We start from the raw sequence: 7,500 nt of genomic DNA, 5'->3' as shown, positions 1-7,500 counted from the left end.
CCCTCTTTCCCCCTCGCTCTACTCCTTTTTCTCTCTCCCCTTTTCTTCCCCTTCCTCTCTCTCTCTTTCTTCCTCTTACACCCTTCCTCTCTTTCCATCTCTCTCCCTTTTCCTCCCGTCCCCCCGCTCTCCCCCACCCCCCTGCTTCCTTCCTCCTCCCTCCACCCCCACCACCCCAGCAGCCCTTCGCCATCACAGTTCCCTCGAAAGGAATGAAAATGGTCGTGAATTAGCCGTAGAAAACAACACAGAGTCAGTCCACAGCGTGGTCCGAGGCTTCATCAGTGGCTTCATTAACCGCAAATCGCATTAAAACCTCTTTCCCGACAGAATAATGAGCTTTTGCGTGCCGGCAACTCCGCTCGTGGAAGCAAATGACAAAGGGGAAGACAGAGGGCCACTTTGAAGATATAGATACGGTATTTTTCTTCTTCTTTCTTTCTTCATTTTCTTATCTTTCTTGTTTTTTTTCCTCTTTTCTCTATTTTCTTTATCTCCTCTTTCGCCACTTTGGAGATATAGATATAGTAAATCCCTTTCCTCTCCTTTTTCATTTTCTCTTTCTTGTTCTTGTTTTATTTCCCTCCTCTATCTACTTTCTATTTATTTCTCTTCATTCCTTTTCTTTTTTTCTCTTATTCCCTTCTTTCTCTTCATGTTTCTTTTTCTTTATTTTCTCTTTTTCCTCCTTCACCTTTTTCCCCTCCCTTACGTTCTTCCTCATTTTTTCCTACTCCTCATTCTTACTTTCTTTCCTCTTCTCCTCTTCCTCCTCCTTTTTATATTTCCTTTTGCTTCCTATCCTACTTCGTTCATCCTTCTTTTCCCCTTCTTCTCTTCTTTATTCGTCTCTAATCCTCCTCGTCCTACTTTTTCTCATTCATTAAATTTTGCAATGTTGTTTTCCTCGTATAGTATCATACTATTGAACAACAAGGCAGGAATCGCCGGTGAGGCACGGACGGCGGAGGAAGGGTTCTCATATTAAGATTGATTAAGTTTATTACGGTGTGTAATAGCCCGTAAGTCCGCCTTAGTGTTGCTGAATTAATCACGAGATGTTTCCTTCCCTTCTTTAAACTTTTTTTGTGGATTGTGTGTAACTGTTTCTTAGTTTGGGTTCTGTGGATGATGACTGCGTCTCTTTTTTCTCTCTCTCTTTCCTTTTTTTTAAACTTCTCTCTCTCCTTTTCTCTTTCCCTTCTCTCTCTCTCTCTCTCTCTCTCTCTCTCTCTCTCTCTCTCTCTCTCTCTCTCTCTCTCTCTCTCTCTCTCTCTCTCTCTCTCTCGCTCTCTCTCTCTCTCAGGCAGGCAGACAGAGAGAGAGAGAGAGAGACAGGTTGGGCTTGAGAGAGAGAGAGAGAGAGAGAGAGAGAGAGAGAGAGAGAGAGAGAGAGAGAGAGAGAGAGAGCTCAGTAGAGAGAGGAGAGTGAACACACAAGCATTTATATTGTTAGCTAAGTAATTCGTTATGCGAGGAAAGAAAATGTTAAATAAAAAAGGGAGAAAAAAAAAAAAAAAAAAAGAGAGATTAGACCTGGTGGAGAGAGAGTGAGAAATAGTGGGGGTGTGGGATAGGGAGATAATGAGAGAGTGAGAGCGTGAGTGAGAGAGAGAAAAATAGATAGATAGATAGATAGATAGATAGAAAGAGAGCGGGCGAGAGAGAGAGAGAGAGAGAGAGAGAGAGAGAGAGAGAGAGAGAGAGATAAATAAATAGATAGATGGATAGATAGATTGATATAGAGAGAGGAGAGAGAGAGAGAGAGAGAGAGAGAGAGAGAGAGAGAGAGAGAGAGAGAGAGAGAGAGAGAGAGAGAGAGAGAGAGAGAGAAAGAGAGAGTGTGAGGCGAGACAATGAGAGAGAGAGAGAGAGAGAGAGAGAGAGAGAGAGAGAGAGAGAGAGAGAGAGAGAGAGAGAGAGAGAGAGAGAGAGAGAGAGAGAGCGAAAGAGCCCGCCACACTCTCACCCAACGAAAGAAAAGAAAATGATAAAAAAAGGAAGGAAAAAGAAGAGAGAGAGAGAGAGAGAGAGAGAGAGAGAGAGAGAGAGAGAGAGAGAGAGAGAGAGAACAGAAAAAAAAAAAAAAAAAAACAGTAAATTCCTGCATTCTCACTTAAGGCCCCGAGTAACTGGCTAAAATCGGAACGAAGCGAGAGTTTACTGCCGGCTCCAACACACAAAAGTATTCCATGTTTATTCCAAGATTTTCCTAATTACCGATCTGATCTGAAGCTATTTCACGGCTCGCATCCTAAATTTCTGTAAAAAAAAAAAAAAAAAAAAAAAAAAAAAATCGTTTATTAGAAATGCAATTTAAAACTGCAGGTCAATACTTTTGTTTTTGAATGCTGGTATGTTTGCATTGTTGTTGTTTTCCTTTATGTTTATATTGCTCTATCTGTCTGTCTGTTTGTTTGTTTATGTAAGTCAAAACATATTTATTTCCTTTAGATGTATTATTTTGTTTTTCTTATACTATATCATATTATTGATTACTTAATAATATCGGTAATTTTTAATTTTCTCTTTTCTCTCTCCTTTATTTTTTCCTTCTCTTTCTCCTTCCCTCCTCCCCTCTTTTTCTTTCCCTCCACTCTCTCTTTATCTTCTCCTCCCCTCCTCCCTTAAGTTTTCTTCTCTTTCTTCTTCCTAATCGTCTCTCTCTCTCGCACTCTCCCCATCTTCTTTATCTATTTATAAAATGGCAATGTTATTTAAACCAACTTTTCCTATTAAGTATTCAGTGAGTGAAATCATTTATTCAGGAGTCACTTACAAAGAAGTAAGGAAAATATGCAGAAGAAAAACACATTATTTGCCTATTTTATTCATAATTTATATCAATCTTTCTATCCTGCATTATCTTACCTCCTTCCTTGCTTTTATTACTATTGTTTTCATCATTATTATCATCATCATCATTATCATGATCTTCGTTATCATTATCATCATATTCTTCATCATCATCTTCATCATTATCATCATCATCATCATCATCATCATCCTCATCCTCATCATCATCCTCATCCTCATCCCCATCATCCTCATCCTCATCCTCATCCTCATCCTCATCCTCATCATCATCTTCATCATCATCAGCATCAGCATCAGCATCAGCATCATCATCATCATCATCATCATCCTCATCCTCATCCTCATCCTCATCCTCATCATCATCATCATCTTCATCAGCTTCAGCATCATCATCATCCTCATCCTCATCCTCATCCTCATCCTCATCCTCATCCTCATCATCATCATCATCATCATCATCATTACTATTATTATTATCATTAATATTAGCATCATTATGATCATCAACATCATTCTTATTCGTATTTTTACTCTTATTATTATAACTATAATTATCTTTATTACTATTATGCTAATTGTTATCATTATCATTATTTTTTCTGTCATTATCATTGTTATCATTATTATTATTATTATTATTGTCATTATTATTATTATTATTATGATTATTATTATAATCATTGTTATTATCATTATTATTATTTTCATTTTTATCATTATTATAATTATCATTCTTCTTCTTCTTCTTCTTCTTCTTCTTCTTATTATTATTATTATTATTATTATAATATGATTATCATTATCATCACGATCGTTATCATTATTATCATCCTTATCACTACCATTACTATTATCATCAGTACTGTTATCATCATGATCATTATCATTATCATCACCATCATCAATCTTATTACTAATATCGTTATAATCATCATTACTACTAATATTATTATTATCAATGTTATTGTTCGTATTGCTGTTGCTGTTATTTTAATTTTCATTGTCAATATCATCACTCTCTTACCATTATTACTCTTATTACCATTACCATTATTGATGTGATAATTTTTTTATCATCATCAGTCATGTCAATAATAATAATAATTATTATTATTATTACTATTATTATTATCATTATCATTATTATTATTATTGTTGTTGTTGTTGTTGTTGTTGTTATTATTATTACTATTATCACTATTATTATTATCATCATCATTATTAATATTATTAATATTATCATTGTTATTATTATTATCATTATTATTATTATTATTATTATTATTATTATTATTATTATTATTATTATTATTATTATTATTATTATTGCTATTATTATTATTATTATCATTATTATTATTATTATCATTATTATTAGTATTATCATTATCATTACTATAATTATTATTATCATTATTGGTATCATTATAATATTATTATTATTATTATCATCATTATTATTATTATTATATTATTAAATTGTTATTATTATTGATATTACTATCATTATTATTATCAATATCATTATTATTATTATTATATTAAATTTTTATTATTATTGTTATTACTATCATTATTATTATCTTTCTTAATATTGATATTTGTATTAGTAGTAGTAGTATTGCTTGTTTTCTTCTTCTTATTATTATTATTGTTGTCATTTTTATCATTATTATTGTTCTTATTATTGTTATTATTATTAATCACTATTATTATCATTATTATTATTAATATCATCATCATTATTACTATTACTGTTATTAGTATTAGAAATGTTATTACTATCATCATCATTATTATTGTCATTATCAACATTGTTACCATTACCATTTTCTTTATCATATACATATACACATGCATAAGTAGATAAGTTTCATTAATTAAGTTGTATAGAAGGATTGCACTATTACTTTAGAAGTTATATATAATTAATTTTCAATCTTCTCGTCGCTATCTAATAGTGCCATTGTACTTTCCTAGTATTTGACTCATAAAACGGGGATAATAAAAGTACAACTTCATTCTATATTTTAAAAAATTCCACTTTTATTTTCTACAAAGATCAGGTTACAAAGATTGTCTGCGATGCGCTTGAACTGAAATATCTTACCATATCGAGTGTCCCCTACAATTATTTACAAAGAAAGGAATAGGTTAAAACGTAAATATATACACGAGGAAAAGAAAAGTGACATAATCAGGCAAAACACATTATAACACTGATTTTCCAGTAGATATCAAAGAAGAGGATATATGAGCATAGCCATACCATTACTATCAATGCTACACGTTGTATTGATAGTAGTTGTAGAAGTAATATCATAAATACTAGAAAATGATAATAGCAGATATAGCAGTAATAGTAGTGGAAGTAATACTGAATGTCAGTGGTAATAGGAATTAATGCTCACTGTGATGATATTAACGAAGACAGTAATGCTGGTAATAAAGCCATAATGATCATAATGATGTTTGCGATAGTTATGTTAACTATGAAGATAATAAGCTTATGATAACAATGATAACGATAGAGATTATGATAATAGTAACAGCAACAGCAATGACAGTGGCAATAATAATAATGTCAATGATAAGAATAAGATAAGAATTGTAATCATGAATAAAGAAATTGCTAATGATAATAGAAATGGTAGCAATAATTCCAAAGAAATTTAGAATTAAAACAGAAACATTAATAATATAAATAATGAAAATGGCACTAGAAATAATAATAATAACAACAGCAAAAGCATCAATAATAAAAATGATAATATTAATGATAACAACTACAATAATAATAATAAAATTTGATAATGATATTGATAATACTAATAACAATAATGATGATGATGATACTAATAACAATAATAATCAAATAACAATTAAAAAAACAACAACACTAAAAAAGTTAAAGTAACAACAAAATATATAATACTAATAATAATGATAACAATAATGAAAAAAATACGCTGAAAATGATATCAGAAATAATAATAATAATGATAATAATGATAATACTAAATAATAATAATAATAATAAGAAGAAGAAGAATGAGAATGATGATAATAATAATAACAAAAACAATAATAATATTAATAATAATAATGATAATAATAATAACAATAATAATATAATAATAATAATGATAATGATAATGATAATGATAATGATAATGATAATGATAATAATGATGATAATACAAATAATGAAAATAATAATAATAATAACAATGATAATAATAAAAAAAATAACAATAATGATAAAAAATAACTGTAGATGTAGTAACTGTATAAATTACAATATTAATAAAAATAAGAATAATAACATTAATAGTAGTTAAGTAATAATGATAACATCACTAAAATAATAATGATAATAATAATAACATTAATAAAATAATGTTAAAGATCATAATGATGATAATAATAACGATGGCAATGAAAGTAATACAAAGAATAACAATGATAATGATAATAATGAAAATAATAATATCAACAATAACAATAATGAAAATAACAATAATATTAATAATGATAAAAATATAATACCAATAATACTAATGAAATAATAATGATAATGATAATAATAATAATAAGTTAATCATAATTATAATCATTATAATGGTGATACTAATAATATTGATAATGATAATGATAATAACAATAATAATAATGAAAATAATAATGATAATGAAAATAACAGGAATAATAAAAGATAAATAAAAATAATCATAATAGTAATTATTATTTTTCATTTATATTCATAATAATGATAATGAAAATAACAGGAACAATATAATGAAAATAATGATGATAATGATAATAACAGGAATAATAAAAACATTATAAAAATAATCATAATAGTAATTATTGTTTTTCATTTATATTCATATTACTATGATTATCAATGTTGTGTTATTACATTATAATTATAATTATTGTCATTATAAGTATTATTATCTTAAGATTACTTAATCATCATTACCATTAGTATTAGTATTAGTATTATTAGTATTATCAATATTATTAGTATTAGTATTAGTATTAGTATTATTATCATTATCATTATGATGATAATAATAATGATTATCATTATGATTACTGATGTTATTATTATCATCATTATCATTATTTTCCTCATCATTTTTATTTCTATTATTATTATTACTATCATCCTTACTAATATTATTATATTAAGGCTAATAATAATATTATTATTATTGATATTATTATTATTATTATTATTATTATTATCATTATTTTCATCATCATTATTATTGTTATTCAGATTTTTATTTATATGATTACAATTATTGTATTAGCCATATGATTTTATTACTATTACTATAATTTCATAATTTTATTACTATAAAAATAGTAAAAAAAAATATTACGTTTTGTTATTATTATTATAATTATTGGTATTATTATTTTTTATTATTATTATTATTATTGTTGTTATTTTCACTATGATTTCAATTTTGTGATTGATTTTTTAACATAAATATCCTGATAACAATGAATATAAAAATGATAATAATAATAATTATTATTATCATTGCTTTTATTATTATTATCCTTATAACTATTATTATCATCATTATTATCTATAGTCTTATTGTAAAATTTTAATACCTATCATATTGTATTTATTTTATTTTTCATATTATCATCATTATTATA

Source organism: Penaeus chinensis, chromosome 10 (assembly GCF_019202785.1).
Source record: "Penaeus chinensis breed Huanghai No. 1 chromosome 10, ASM1920278v2, whole genome shotgun sequence".
Lineage (NCBI taxonomy): Eukaryota > Metazoa > Arthropoda > Malacostraca > Decapoda > Penaeidae > Penaeus > Penaeus chinensis.
The sequence above is the reverse complement of the archived record's forward strand: the minus strand, read 5'-3'. Positions refer to the sequence as shown.